The sequence below is a fragment of the Protopterus annectens genome, chromosome 2.part0, assembly GCF_019279795.1.
Source record: "Protopterus annectens isolate FY-2018-M chromosome 2.part0, PAN1.0, whole genome shotgun sequence".
Taxonomy (NCBI): Eukaryota; Metazoa; Chordata; order Ceratodontiformes; family Protopteridae; genus Protopterus; species Protopterus annectens.
Genome location: NC_056728.1, coordinates 206,579,764 through 206,596,855, shown reverse-complemented (window position 1 = coordinate 206,596,855; position 17,092 = coordinate 206,579,764).

Genomic DNA, 17,092 nt, shown 5'->3' with positions numbered 1-17,092 from the left:
AATATGAACTTTAAGAACATTAAGAATGAGCATTATTAATGACTGAGTAGACATAAAAAAATGAAAGATTAGGATTTTTTAATAGTAAGCGAATTACTAGAAAAAGAGAACTCAAATGGAAAATAAGACTTGAAGCTTGTCCCCCACCAGAACTGAACACCTAAATGTCCATCAGCAGTATCCTAAACCTTAGAAAGCTGTACCATCTTGCTTGCTTACTTGGCGCAGTAATGTTGTCGCCTCACATCAAGATGTTCAACGGTTCAATTTTCAGCTGGACTGCCTTCTGTGCAGAGTCTGCATGTCCTCCTTGCATTCGTGTGGATTTCCTCTGGGTGCTCCAGTTTCCTCCCATGTTATAAAGACATGCATCTGGAGCATTTCTCCCCAGGCCTCTGCTGAAAATTGGCTTCATTCCAAGTTAGACTTTCTCAGTTAACAAATGTTAAATAAATAAATAAAATACTATTAAAAATCGTAATCTTTCAGTTTTTTATGTTTACTCAGTCATTAATAATGCTCATTCTTAATGTTCTTAAAGTTCATATCCTTTCTACTTGACAGGTCTGGTGAAGCCTTATGCGAAAGCACTGATCACAACTATGTTTATTGTTTTCTTAATATATGAACATATGCACTTCATAACACCTAATAAATCTGAATTCCTTAATAAAACTTGAGGTTTTTTACAAAGATTCGCTAACAGTTTAATGAAGATCCTATAATGTTTTCAAAATTGAACATATCTGCTTAAGACGAGGGTGAGTTAACCAGTGTTTATGTATATAAGGCTGGAAATTCATAGAGAAAGCTAAAAACAGTAAACGGTCATACTGAAAGACCGAGTTCCTCAGAGGCAGGCTTGCACTGTGCATAGTACCCTATCTGTCTGCAGAGTTTCAGCCTCCTAGCTTTGCCACTCTTGGAGAAAATCCACTTTATCCGGGGTATTTTTTTCTATGTATATACGGCTGGAAATCCACAGAGAAAGCTAAAAACAGTAAATGGTCATACTGAAGGAAGGAGTACTGCCAGAGACAGACTTGCACTGTTGTTTGGAACTGTACATAGTACCCTGTCTGCCTGCAGAGTTTCAGCATCCTAGCTTTACCACTGTTGGAGAAAATCTACTTTACCTGGGGTATTTTTTTTCTATGTATATAGGGCTGGAAATGCATACAGAAAGCTAAAAGAGTAAATGGTTATACAGAAAAAAGGCATCATGCCAAAGCTAGGCTTCCACTGCCCTTTTGCGCTGTCCATAGTATCCTGTCTGCATGCAGAGTTTCAGCCTCCTAGTCTTACTGCTCTTGGGAAGAATCCACTTTATATGGGTATTTTTTCTCTATGTATATAAGGCTAAAACAATGAGTAAAAAAGTCACACTGAAAAAAACAAAAAGAAAAATCTAACAAGGCTAGACTTTCCACTCTGTGATTCCTTTAAACTCTTGTATTAGAGGTGACATGGATATATGCAAATTACTCTTTAAAGACATCAGGTGTTTCAGCTAAGTGGCAATTCTGAATGTCCATGACTTTTTTCTTTTAAGTCTATTTAGGGACAATTTCAGGCCAATAAAGCCAAACTCCACTAACTGTGGACATGCATGTTTCTGCCTTCTTATGGCATCATCAGCACAACTTAACTGAATGTCAGGCTAACATCTGGAAACACAGGGTTGTCATACCCAGCTGATATCCATATACATTAAGGTGTCTGCAAAATATCGCAACTAATAAACTAGTGGAGTTTGGCTTTATTGGCCTGAAATTGTCCATAAATAGACTAAAAAGAAAAAAGTCATGGACATTCAGAATTGCCACTTAGCTGAAACACCTGATGTCATTAAAGGGCAATTTGCATATATCCCATGTCGCCTCTAATACCAGAGGTTTAACGAATCAAACAGTGGAGAGTCTAGCCTTGCTAGATTTTTCTTTTTGTTTTTTAACCGATTTTTTTTTTCTGTGTGACCTTTTTACTCATTGCTTTAGTTTGTTAGTTGGGATATTTTGCAGACACCCTAATGTTTATGGAAAACAGCTGGGTACAACACCCCCGTGTTTCCAAATGTTAGCCAGACATTCCACTTATGCTGTGCTGAAAATGTCATAAGAAGGCAGAAACATGCATGCCCACAGCTGGTGGAGTTTGGCTTTATTGCCCTGAAATTGTCCATAAATATACTTAAAAATAAAAAGTCATGGACATTCAGAATTTCCACTTAACTGAAACACCTGATGTCCTTAAAGGGTATTTTGCATATATCCCATCTTGCCTATAATACAAGATGTTTAAGGAATCACACAGTGAAAAGTCTGGCCTTGCTAGATTTTTCTATGTATATAAGGCTGAAAATGCATACAGAAAGCTAAAAATAGTAAATGGTCATACTGAAAGAAGGAGTTATGCCAGAGCTAGGCTTGCACAGCCTTTTTGCACTGTACAAAGTAACCTGTCTGCCTGAAGAGTTTCAGCATCATAGCTTTGCCGGTCTCTGAGACAATCCACTTTATATAAATTATTTTTCTCAATGTATATTAGGCTAAAGTAAAACAAAAAGCACAGTTTGGTTAGATCATCTCTTGTTGTTCATGCCTGCCAAATCCCGACCACAGTTTCCACTGGCCAACTCTTGATTTGGCTGTCTTTTAGACACTAGAAGTGATACACCCCTTGGCGACTCCCAATTAGGGATCTCCCTTTTCCCACCAATACAACTATTCTATTGATTGCCCCCCCCCACCTTAATGATGTCACAAGCAATGTCACAGATTAACCCATTGGCATATAGACCCCCCCTTGATCCCATTGGTTAATCTACTAAGCTCACCTCCTGGAACCCATTGCTTAATCAATTAAGCGGTAAACACATACAGTTCTCATACACACACCCCACAATGTCATTTGAGCTAAGGCCCATTGGATAATTTGTCCTAGCCAATTAGAATTTTTTTCCTTACCTCTAGCATCAACCACATCTTTCCTCTGCCCGCTCCCATAACTAATCGTCTAAAGCTCCTAATTCCCGATTCAAACTCCTACTGGCCCAACAACTAAACCAATAGAAACCTCAAACATTAGACAATAGTCAATCATTGAATACCTGTGTTTTTCATTTACAGTGCAGTTTATGGTATGAATGGCTCTAATTTATTTTTAATATATTCTATTTGAAATTAAGCCACATATATAAATAAAACTAAGGATGCTACATACCACTGTTTTTTAAAAAGTTGAACATAGCACTCATCTGTTTTGCTTATTAAGAATAAATATAAGAATTTTTACAACTACACGGGAAGCCTTCATTTGTGGAGCGGACTGTTCAACGCAAATGAAAATCATTTTCTAACTTTTTAAGTCTGGATTGTTTTCCAATATCAATTTTTTCCATGTTGAATACCAATTTAAGTTTTAATAGAATTCATTGGCCTGGCCCTGGTCCTCTTTGTTAACAGTTTTTCTATGTATATAAGGCTGGAAATACATAGGGAAAGCTAAAAAGAGTAAAAGGTCATACTGAAAGGAGGAGTCATGCCAGAGTCATGCTTGAACTCCTTTTTGCACTGTGCATAGGACCCTGTCTGCCTGCAGAGTTTCAGCATCCTAGCTTTACCTTTCTTGGAGAAACTCCACTTTATATGGGGCATTTTTTCTCTCTGTATATAAAACTGGAAATGCAGAGGGAAAGCAAAAAATAGTAAATGGTCATCATGAAAGGAGGAGTTATGCCACAGCCAGGCTTGCACTGCCCATCTGCACTGTGCATAGTACCCCATCTGCTTGCAGAGTTTCAGCCTCCTAGCTTTACTGTTCTTGGAGAAAATGCACTTTAGAGGGGGTATTTTATATAGATATAGATATATATATATATATATATATATATATATATATATATATATATAGTTAGAAATGCATAGGGAAAGCTAAAAACAGTAAATGGTCATACTGAAAGAATGAGTTATACCAGAGCCAGACTTGCACTGCCTGCCTTTTTGCACTGTGCATAGTACCCTGTCTGCCTGCAGAGTTTCAGCCTCCTAGCTTTACCAGTCTTGGAGAAAATCCATTGTACACAGGGTATTTTTCCCTGTATGTATATAGGACTGGAAATGCATAGAGAAAGCTGAAAACGGTAACCAGTCATACTGAAAGAAAGAGTTATGCCAGAGCCAGGCTTGCACTGCCCTTTTGCACTGTGCATAGTTCCCTGTCTGCTTTCAGAGTTTCAGCCTCCTAGCATTATCACTCTTGGAGGAAATTCACTTTATATGCGGTATTTTTCTCTATGTATATAAGGCTGGAAATGTGTAGAGAAAGCTAAAAGCAGTAAACTGTCATATTAAAAGGAGTTATGCCAGAGTCAGGGTTGCACTGTGCATAGTACCCTGTCTGCCTGCAGGGTTTCAGCCTCCTAGCTTTACTATTCTTGGAGAAAATCCACTCTATAGGGATATTTTTCTCTATGTATATACGGCTTAATTTGTAGAAAAAGCAGTGATCCAGCAGACTGAGTAAAGCCATCTGCAGAGGAAGGAAAAACAAAATTAATTCTGGTATCTCACTCTGTGACCCTCTGTTCTAAAAGGAGGGTATTCCCGATTCTGCCCTATTATGGAAATAAAATATTCCTTAATTCATGAACAAAATTTACTTAGCAAATGTGTTCAAAGTTTCACAATAGCAATTCTGCACAAGTGAAAACATTACTAAGTTGTTTAATTTTACTGAGTTCTCAATAAGTTAAAAACAATAAATGGGTATATGTTAGATTTCATCTGGTCCTTGGTTGTTTGAATTTCTTCTATTGTCCATAGTATTGATTCTGGCATCTGCATATGCTTCCACCATCTTCTGTTTGAGTTGGGGTATTGGATACATTCTCTTGGTTCCTACTGTATAAGATCTGCTTCTATCAGTTCTTTGTATGTTCTTTGTATGATCTCAGTCTTTGGGTCCCTTTTCAAAAGGGCCATTAGAGTAGCTTTTGCTAAACCTGTTCAAAAAAAGGTATAAAATTAAATCCGCAGGGCCAGATGCTACTGTGTCAGACAGAGGAAAGGGTAATCTCAGTTAAAAGAAATCTCAGTCAAAAGTTAATTTCAAGGATCACTCAAAGTTCAATCGTTCCTTTTGCATTTGTTTTTATTGGAAGACGTTCGAGCGCTGCTCAGTGCATGTTTAACACTGAACAGCGAGCACTATTTATTACTAAGTGAGGGTGTGTGTCAGTGCTTTCCTCCAATCAGTGTGCATGGGTATGTCAGTGGCAACCTTTATTGTTTAACTTGTGATGTATTGTGGTTTCCCTTGTTACATGAAATCAGACTGCAATCTGGTTCTTATAAAATACAGGTACACAGAAATAAACTAATTGATTTCATGTGTGGCAAAACTGTTTTTAACAAGAATAAAAATAAGAATGCATATTGCTTTTAGTATTTTTACTATCTTTACTAACATATAGTTTGCTTTTTAAAGGGATCACTTATGTAAAAGTTACGTTACAGGTGAGAGAAGGGACTTAAAAAGCATAAAGGAAACTGTTAATTCGACCATTTGCTTAAGCCATATACATTTTCAGTCTAAGATAAAGCCCTAAAACATGAGTGAACAGATATTGTAAGAAACTGACAAAGAGGAAAAATGCACTGATTTGTGAGGCGCTTTCACAATCTTCTTCAGGAATGCTTCCTACATAGCACAAAACTTAGTTACTCTAACAAAACCCTGTAAAACAATATTATATAAAAATTCCAAACTGGTGTATAAAAAGATTTTTCTAAAGATATAAGTTTGTATTTAAAGAGGTGGGTGGAGGAGTATTTTATTGTATTTGCAGTGAGTAGGCAGAATTGATCAGTAAAATGGAAAATAGAGCATTAGCTCTCAACCTGGAGTCACGAATTATCCCATATAACATACAACACATGGTCCCTGCCATTCAAGTGACAGGAAGATCTGATCAGAAGGGTGGCAAAGAACTAGGCTATAGCAAAACTATTATATGCTGGATACCCTGTGTGGGTAGAAGCGGCCATGTTATTGGTCAGAAGGGAGGGGGAAGATGAGGGGCTGACCTGGGTTCTCTTCGAGTTAAAAAAGAGACCAGAAGTTGAGGTATGGGCAGTGAGGAGGTTAAATAAAGTAGTGTGAAGGCATGAGTTACAAAAGGGATCAGTAGAGGGAGAGAGTTATGAAAAAGAAAAAGATAGAGACAGGGAATAATAGTGACAATGAGGGTAGGTCTGTGAGAGCTGACAGTCAAGAATAGCCGGGTGTGTGACTGGTAAGTATGGAGCAGAGTTGGGTGTAGAATGTAGGGATGAATAGGATGGTGGGGGTAGGGGTGGAGGGAAAACAAAGAAATAAAGTCAGCCTAACAATCTAGTAATGGAAAGCTGATAAGAGGAATGTAACCAAACGAAAGATGGAAAAACATAGTGCGCAGGTATAAGTTAAATTTGGGGATAAGTGGAGGGACCAGGTAGAAGGCTATGAAAAAAGTGAACAAAAAGGGTAGGGTCTGTGAGACCTAAGGACACAGCAAGACCTGGTATGTTACTGGTAAAAAATGGAGAGGAGATGTGAGGAGAACATGGGCATAACAGGATAGGTGGATGGGGTGTGGGGGTAGTAGGTGGGGTTGGTGCAGGGAGAATCATGAGAGAAGACCAGATTAACACTCTAGTGATCAAAAGCTGGTAAAATGGAAGGAATCAATTGTACAGAAGAAATTCTAGAAATAAAGAAACAAAATGAAAATAGAGATAAAAATAAAATTAAATAAAAATAAATATAAATTAAATGTAAAGATGGGAAACTCTGAGGCTGCAAGGAAAAAAAATGGCACCCAATTGTAAAACTAAAGCAGGAGCAGGGTGTGTGGTGACCGTTTGTCTGCACTGGAGAGAGAGAGCTGCCAAAAAAAGTTAACTGAAAGGAACTTTTGAAGGGGGTTTAGCAATGCTCAGACTGTCTGAAGTGGGTGAGTGCTATATTTAACAGATTAAGAGTAAATGGAGAGATTAAATAGTGACAAAGAATGGTGAAAAACTGACAAAATTAAAAGATTTTACCTACTAAAAAGTGATAAGCTTAAATCAAAAGTCCTTATAAAAAGGTGTTCAGAAGTTGGTGTAGTGGTGTCCATGAAGGTCGTCCTCAGTGGAATTTCCTGTGGTATAGTTTCCTTAGGTTCAATACTGGTACAATGAATTTGGTGGTGTTGAGAAAAGGGTGGTCCGTTCCCCTGAGATGAATTTACCATATCAATTCTCTCTTTCCTAAAAGGTCATTGTAGCAGCAATTTAGTGGTCTCTTGTGGGTTTGATCCAGGATGCAGAAGGTGAATTTGTTGTGCCCAGTCTGTATCTGCATGTGCACTGCAAGGGGGTTCATCTGGTTGAGATAGTGGAGATCATGAAGTGTTTTACAATTCTGGTTTTGAAATTAATTGTAATGCCCACATAAAAAGCTTTGCACTGGTTGCATTCAGCTCTGTATACAACTCTTTCAGAATTGCAGTCCCTCGGATTGCTGTAGAGTTTTTGGTTGTTAAGGCAAAAAAAGTCACTTGTGCTGCTCATGTGGGTACAATAATGACAAGGTGGCAAGCTGGATGGGAAGGTTCCTCCATCGCTGGTGGTGGTTGGTCCTGTTCTTTCGAGGTTGTCTCTTATGTTCTTTCCTCTTCTGGCAGTGAAGCTTGGTCTTATGGGAAAGATATAGCCAAATGTCCTGTTCTCTGTGATAATGGGCCAGTTGTCTGTAATTATTTTCTTTATGTCCTGGTAGTCTAATGAATAGTCTGTTGTCATGTTCAGCTACTACTGATTGTTGCCATGAAGATGGAGTTTCAAAGCCTGGTGTTGATTCTGAGATTCCCTTGGGTCTTTTGGTTGATGAACATGGTGTGAGTGTCATTCAGTAGCCTGCTGGTGTAGCCTCTTGCTAAGAAATCCCTTTCCAAGTTTCTGATGTTCTTGAGGAAGTTGTTAAGTTCCCAGGACACTCTGGCTATCCTTAAGCCTTGCAATATAATGACGTTCTTCTTGAGCCAGTATGGGTGCATGCTTTTGGCATGCAGTAGCATACTGACACCTGTGGGTTTGCGGTATAAGTCGTGTGTCAAACCCTGATGATCTGAGGTCTTGCTAATTAGTAGGTCCAAGAACTCAACTTTTTCCTGGTTGTATTTGGTAGTGAAATGAAGGAATGAGGTCAAGAAGCTAATGTGGTCCAAGAATTTTCAGAGTTGATCCAGACTACCATTCCAAATTATGAAAATATCATGTATGAATCAGTAATAGCATCCCAAGTCCTGGAAGAAGGGGGAATTATATACAAATTCTGTTTCCCATTTTCTCAACATGGTGTTTGCTAAACTGGGAGTCATGGTTGCCCTCATCACTATCCCTGTGGATTGTTTATAGAAGGATTTATTGATCCTGAAGAAATTGCTGTCCTGTAGCATGGAGAGCAATCATTCCAAGATGTTGGTTTTGCCTGGCAGGGTTATGTAGTTGCTGTTGTATGCCTCTAATACTGCTTTAATGCAATAGCTGTGGGGCAAAATGGTGTAAAAGGATTCAACATCAATGGTGACCAGTAGGAATCTGCCTTTATGGGTATGTTCTTGATTTTGTCCAGAAAGCCCATCAAATACAGGATAAAGGAGGGGTTATTCTCCACTAGGGGTTTGATTTTGTAGTCCCCGTAGATGGATATCGGTTCTGTGATGTATACCCCGCTGGCAACCACCAGTCTGTAAGGTGGGTCTAATAGGTTCTTTGGAGGTTTGGGTATCCCCAAGAATTGAGGGAGGCTAGGGAAGTGAACTATCAGGAAATCTGTCAGCTTCTAGCTAATAAGCCCTTCCTGGTGGAGGTTGTTGAGGTTAGTGGAGACCTTTTCATATGTGGCATTGATGTGGTCCAAGTCCATAGGTTCATAAAGGAGTCTGTCCTCAGCCATGTTTTTTATCCTGAGGTTGTAAGTATCGCTGTCAGTGACAAGGATTCCATCCCCTTTGTCCTCTTTCATTATCCAGTATGTCTTGTCTTGATTCAGTTTCAAGTGCCTTGCTTTCCTTCCTGCTGATGTTGTATATTCTCTTCCTTGCTTTTTTTTTGAGAAGTTTCCTCAGGTCTGCCTCACACTTCTCCTGAAAAGTGGTGATGATCAGATTGGGGGGTGGGCAGAAGTTGCTGGATTTTTTCCATGATGCTGATCGGATGGTAGTGGAAACCATCTCCATTTTTTGTTCTTGTTATTGTGAAAGTGTAGTTTTAATTGCAGCTTTCTCATGAAAACCCATAAGTCAATGATGGTGTGTATCTGGTTGGACCTTTGCTGTGGGACAAAGGTGAGGTATTTTATGAGTATGCTGCATTGTGCTTTGGTTAGTGGATTTCATGAGTGGTTCCATATTTCAATACACTTCTTCTTGTCTATCTGTTGCATCTTCTCTGCACTGGGTGGTCCATATCTGGTGGGTGCTACAGGTGTCTGAGGTCTTCCTTGCCCTACCAGGTCCTGTCTCTGTGTTGGGTCTTGGGGATGTTAAGGTGTGTAGTTGGTATTGTTCTTGCATGTGTGTGTTCCCTATGAAACATGGTCTGGCTTTTGTTCTGTCTCTGAGGTGTCATCTATCCACTGTTCAGAGTTGTCTGGTTTGTGTGTGTCAGTCGTCTGGAGGCTGGCTGTTGGCTGTGATTTATCAGTTTTGATCCAAGTGACTCTTGGCCTTTTGGAAAATCCTGGGGTTTAACCTTGGGTTTTCCTGCTGGTTCATCATGTCCAGAGGGTGATCCAGATGTGAGGTGCTTGCAATGTCTCTTCTGAGCTTTCAGATCTTTCTCTCTCTGATCTTGTTCTCAAAACTGGAGATTCTGTCTTGGATTGTCCTGAATGTGTCTTTGTGGTTGTGGGATCTGCTGCAGATTTCTTCATAAGTCCTGATGACTGTGGTGGTCTTTTTTTGTTGTTCCTTGTTGTGGTTCAGTAAAAGATCCATGAGTCTTAAGCTGGTCTCTCTTACAGTGGTTTACCATTGGGTGCAGAGGTTTTCATCTATGTAGACCATTGGGGATGAGGCCTTTAGATTTGCAATGTGTCAGGTAGGTTTCTACTCATGTATGGCAAATATAGTCCTTTAGATAATTCTCTAGTAACCAGAAATGGTCATTGTTGGGTTGGTCTTGGTCTTGTTCAGATGGGTGTAGTTCATCTCTAAGCTGGAGACCAGGGATGGCAAGAAGCCTTCTGAACCAGGAGTTCTCCATGGGTGTTTTGGGTCTGGTGTCCACTTCAGGGCTATGACCCTCAGTGAGATCCAGGAAAAAAATTTCAGAGAAAAAGCAGTGATCCAGCAGAGCAAGTAAAGCCCTCGCAGAGGAGGGAAAAATAAAATTATTAAACCTGGTATCTCACTCTCTGACCCTCTGGTCTAAAAGGAGGGTGCTCCCAATTCTGCCCTGCTATAGAAATAAAATATTCTTTGATTTTTGAACAAAATTTAATTAGCAAATGAGTTTAAAGTTTCACAGTAGCAATTCTGCACATGTGAAAACATTGCTAAGTTGTTTAATTTTATTGAGTTCTCATTAAGTTAAAAACAATAAATGGCAACAAATTAGATTTCCATTAGATTAACTATGTTTTTCAGCTATGTAGAAAGCATTCCTGAAGAAGATTCTGAAAGTGCCTCCCAAAACAGTGCATTTTTTCCACTGTGGGATTTCCCAACAACATCTGCTCACTCATTTTAGTCTGCTCAGGATTTTAGGGCTTTATCTTTCACTGAAAAATTTTATAATGTGAGCAAATGCTCAAATTAATAGTTTCCTTTATGGTTTTTAAGTCCCTTCGCTCGCCCATACCATAAACTTTTACATACGCAATTATCTTAGTAAAAATACTGAAAGCAATATTTTTATTCTTATATTTATTCTTATTAAAAAGCAATGCTGCCACATGTGAAATCAGTCAGTTTATTTCTATGTAATTGTATTTTATAAAAAAAACTAATTACACTCAGATTTCTTGTATCAAGGGAAACCAGGGCACTCCACCAATACATTCCAAGCTAGGTAATAAAGGCAGTTGCCACTGCCACACCAACACACAGATTGGAGAATAGCCCTGAGACACTCCCCTCACATAGCAATAAATAGTGCAAGACTGTGCTTGGCATAACTTCCCCGTTCAGTATCACTGTATGATATATTTTGCTTTTCTATGCATTTACACCATTAAGTTCATAAAGAAAAATACCACCCTAAACATTAATTATCTCAAACAGTGGTTAAGCTAGGAGGCTGAAACTCTGAACGCTGCTTCTGCACAATAAGTACTACAAAATGTCTATGCAATATTGTGCCTGACATAACTACTTAATTCAGTATTACTGCATGTTGTATTTTGTTTTCTCTATGCATTTGCAGCATTACATACATAGAGAAATATACCACACAAAACATTCATTATCTCAAAGAGTGGATAAGCTAGGAGACTGAAACACTGCATGCTGTTTCCATACAGTGCACAATACAAAATGGCTATGCATGACTGTAACTGGCATAATGACTTTGGCCAGTATCACTGTATACTGTTTTAGCTTTCTCTATGCATTTGCAGCAGTGTGTACACTGAGAAAAATACCACCAAAACGTTAAATATCTCAAAGAGCAGTTAAGCTAAAAGGCCAAAACTCTGCGTGCTGATTCCATACAATCCACACTTTACAAAACAGACATGCAAGACTATACCCACACTAATTCCTTCGTTAGATATCACCATAAACCATATTTAGGTTTCTCTATGCATTTGCATATTAGGTACATAGAGAAAAATGGCTCTTGAAACATTCATTATCTGAAAGAATAATTAATCTTGGAGGCTAAAACACTGCATGCTGCTTCCTTACAATGCATGCTACAAAAAGGCTATTCAAGACTGTATCTGATAAATCTTTCTCATTCAGTTTCAATTTTTCTGTGCTTCTACAGCATTAAGTATACAGACAAAAATAACACCAGAAACATTCATTATCTCAAACAGTAGTTAAGCTATGAGGCATTTACAACATTAAGTATATACATAAAAATAACACCAGAAGCATTCATTATCTCAGAGGTTAAGCCAGGAGGCTGAAACTCTGCATGCTGCTTCCATATAATACACACTACAAAACAGCCATGCAAAACTGTGCCAGGTATAACTTCTTCATTCAGTATCACTATAAACAGTATTTAGGTTTCTTTATGCATTTGCAGCATTAGGCACATAGAGAAAAATCCCTCCTGAAACATTCATTATCTGAAAGAGTGGTTAAGTAGGAGGGCAAAACACTGCTTGCTGCTTCTGTACACTGCACACTACAAAAAGGCTATGCAAGACTATGTCTGGCATACCTCCTTCATTTAGAATAACTGTATATTGTATTTAACTTTCTGTAAGAATTTCCAGCATTATATACATAGAGAAAAATTCCAGCTGAAAGATTCGTTATCTGAAAGAGTCATTAAGCTAGGAAACTGAAACTCTGCATACTGCTTCTGTGCAATACACACTACAAAACAGCTATGCAAGACTGTGTCTGGTGTAATTCCTTCATTCAGAATCACTGTATACTGTATTTAGTTTTCCCTATGCATTTGGAGCTGTATGTACATAGAAAAAAATACCAGCCGCAAGATTTATTATCTCAAAGAGTGGCTAAACCAGAAGGACGAAGCTCGGCATCCTGCGTCTGTACAATGCATACTTAAACATGACTATGCAAAACTGTGCCTGGCAAAACATCTTTGTCCACTGTTGCTGTATTCTGTATTTACCTTTCTGTACACATTTTCAGCATGCACACAAAGAAAAATGCCACTCAAAACATTAATTATCTCAAAGATCGGTTAAGCTAAAAGGCAGAAACTCTGCATGCTGCTTCCGTACAATTCATCCTACAAAATGGCCATGCAAGGCTGTGCCTGGCATAACTCCTTCATTTGGTATCACTGTATACTCTATTTAGGTTATTATGTGCCTTTTTGCAGCACTATGTACACAGAGAAAAATTCTAACTAAAAAATTCATTATCTGAAAAGTGGTTAAGCTAGGAGGCCAAACACTGAATGCTGCTTCCATACAATGTGCACTACAAAATGGCCATCCAAGACTCTGCCTGGCATAACTCCTTTATTAAGTATCACTCCATACCATACTTAGCTTCTTCTGTGCAATTGCTGCATTATGTAGATAAAGAAAAATACCACACAAAAGATTCTTTATCTCAAAGAGTAGTTAAACTATGCAGCAAAATCTCTGAATGTTGCTTCCATATACTGCACAACACAAAATGGACATGCAAGATTGTGTCTGTCATAACTCCTTTGTTCTGTATCACTGTGCACTGTAGTGAGCTTTCTCTATGCATTTACAGCTTTAAGTACATAGAGAAAAATACCATCCGAAAAATTCATTATTTCAAATAGTGGTTAAGCTAGGAGAATGAAACTTTACATACTGTTTTTGCACAATGTACACTACAAAATGGCTATGCAAGAGTATGCCTGGCATATGTCTTTCATTCAGTATCACTATATAATGATCACTATATAATGATACAGTATCAGTGTATACTGTATTTAAGTTTCTCTATGTATTCGCAACATTAGGAACACAGAGAAAAATACCACCCAAAATATTCATTATCTGATAGAGCTGTTAAGCTAGGAGGCTGAAACAATGCATGCTGCTTCCTTACAATGCACAATACAAAATGGCTATACTTGAATGTGCATGGCATAACTCTTTTCGAACACTATCACTGTATACTGTATTTAACTTTATCTATGTATTTGCAGCAGTATGTACATAGAGAAGATAACACACAAAACATTCATTATCTCAAAGAGCAGATAAGCTAGGAGGATGAAACACTTCATGGTGCTTTTGTACAATGCAGAATACACAATGGTTATGCTTGACTGTGCCTGGCATAACCACTTTGTTCAGTATCAATGCATAATGTATTTAGCTTTCTTTATGCATTTGCATAATTGTGTACATCAAGAAAAATAAAGCCAAGATATTCATTATCTCATACAGCGGATAAGCTTGGAAGCAGAAATTCTGCATGCTGCTTCTGGACAATCCACACTACAAAATGCCTATGCAAGACTGTGGTTGGAACAACTCCTTTGTTCAGTATCGCTGTATGCTGCATTTAGCTTTCTCTGTGCATTTGTAGAATTATGTACTTAGAGAAAAATATCACATGAAACATTAATTATCACAAAGAATGGTTAAGCTAAAAGGCTGGAACTCTGAATGCCGCTACCGAGCAATGCACTCTACATTGTGCCTGGCTCAACTTCTTCATTAAGAATCACAATATACTGTATTTCATTCTTTTCTATGCAATTGCAGCATTATGTACATAGAGAAAAATACTGCACAAAATATTCATTATCTCAAAAAGTGGTTAAACTATGGCCAAATATCTGCATGCTGCTTCCATACAATGGACACCATAAAATGGCTATGCAACACTGTGCCTGTAGATACACAGAAATACCACACAAAACAGTCATTATCTCAAACAGCAGATAAACTAGGAGGCCAAAACACTGCATGCTACTTCCATACAATGCACAATGCAAAACAGCTATACTTGAATGTGCCTGGCATAACTGCTTTGTTTAGTATTACTGTATTTAGCTTTCTCTATGCCTTTGCAGCATTATGTATATTGAGAAAAATACCACACAAAACATTAAATATCTCAAAGAACAGTTAAGCTGAAAGGCAAAAACTCTGCATGTTGCTTCCACATAATACACTCTACAAAATGACTATGCAATACTGTGCCTGGCATAACTGCTTCATTTGGTATCAAATGTGTTTAGGTTTTTCTATTCATTTGCAGCATTAGGTGCACAGAGAAAAATTCCTCAAAAAACATTTGTTATCTAAAAGAGTGGTTAACCTAGGAGGCTGAAACACTGCATACTTCTTCCTTATGATGCACCCTATAAAATGACTGTGCAAGAAATAACTCCTTCGCTCACTACCAATGTATGACATATTTAGCTTTTTCTATGCATTCACAGCATTAAGTATATATAGAAAACTACCACCTGAAACAGTCACTCTCTCAAACAGGGGTTAAGCTTGAAGGGCAAATCTCTTCATGCTGCTTCTGTACAATGCACACTAAAAATGACTATGCAAGACTGTGCGTGGCATAATTCCTTCATTCAGTATCACTCTATTCAGTATTTAGGTTTCCCTATACATTTACAGCATTAGGTACATAGAGTAAAATACCATCCAAAACATTCATTATCTAATATAGAGCTGTTAAGCTAGGAAACCAAAACACAGCATATTTCTTCCACACAATGCACAGTAGAAAGTGATTATCCCTGACTTTGCCTGGCATAACGCTTTCATTCAATATCACTGAATACTGTATCTGGCTTTCTCTAAGCATTTGCAGCATTCTGTATATAGAGAAAAATACCACCTGAAGGTTCACTAACTCAAAGAGTGGTTAAGCTAGGAGGCTGAAACTCTGTATGCTGCTTCCGTACAATGCACACTGCAAACGAGCTATGCAAGACTGTGCCTAGCAAAGCTTCTTCATTCAGTATCACTGTGTGCTGCATTTAGATTTCTCTATGCATTTGAAGGATTATGTACATATAGAAAAATACCACCAAAAACATTAATTATCTCAAAGAGATGTAAAGCTAAAGGGCTAAATACTGCTTCCATATGATGCACACCACAAAACAGCTATGCAAGACTGGGACTGGCATAACTTCTTTGTTCAGAACTACTGTATAATATATTTAGCTTTTTCTATGTAATTGCAGCACTATGCAGATTGAGGAAAATACCACACAAAAGAATAATTATCTCAAAGAGGGATTAAACTAATCAGCCAAATCTCTGCATGCTGCTTCCATACAATGCACCACAAAACAGCTATGCAAGACTGTGCCTGGCATAACTCCTTTGTTCGCTATCACTGTATAATGTATTTACCTTTCTCTAGGGATTTGCATCATTACGTACATAGAGAAAATTTACACAATAAACATTCATTATCTCAAATAGTGGTTAAGCTACAAGGTCAAGACTTTGCATGGAGCTTTTGTACAATTCACACCACAAAATGGCCATAAAAGTCTTTGCCTAGCACAACCCCTCCATTCAGTATCACTGTATATTGTATTTAGCCTTCTGCATGTCTTTGCAGCATTAGGTACATAGAATAAATACCACCAGAAGCATTCATTACCTCAAATAGTGGCTAGGCTTATAGGATGAAACTCTACATGTTGCTTTTGCACAATTTTCACTACAAAATGGCTATGCAAGACTGTGCCAGGCATAACTCCCTCGTTCAGTATTACTGTATGATATAGTTAGCTTTTCCTATGCTTTTATAGCAATACGTACATAGAGAAAAATACCACCCAAAATATTCATTATATCAAATAGTGGTTCAGCTAAGAGGATGCAACTCTGAATGCTGCTTCTGTAAAATGCACAGTCCAAAAATATGTATGCAACATTGTGCCTGACATAATTCTTCCGTTCAGCATTACTCCATGTTGTATTTAGCTTTCTCTATGTATTTGCAGTATTATATACATACAGGAATATACCACACAAAACATTCATTATATCAAAGAGCAGATAAGCTAGGAGGCCGACACACTGCATGCTGTTTCCATACAATGCACAATACAAAACAGCTATGCTTGACTGTGCCTGGCATAACAGCTTTTTTTCAGTATCACTGTATGCTATATTTAGCTTTCTCTATGCATTTGCAGCGTTATGTACATCGAGAAAAATACCACAACAAACATTCAATGTCTCAAACAGCGATTAAGCTAAAAGTCCAAAACTCTGCATACTGCTTCCATATAATCAGCACTCAATAAAACTGACTTCCAAGACTATTCCTGCCATAACTCCTTTATTCAGTATCACTGTGAACTGTATTTAGGTTTCTCAATGCATTTGCTGCATTAGATACATAGAGAAAAATCCATCCTGTAACAGTCATTAT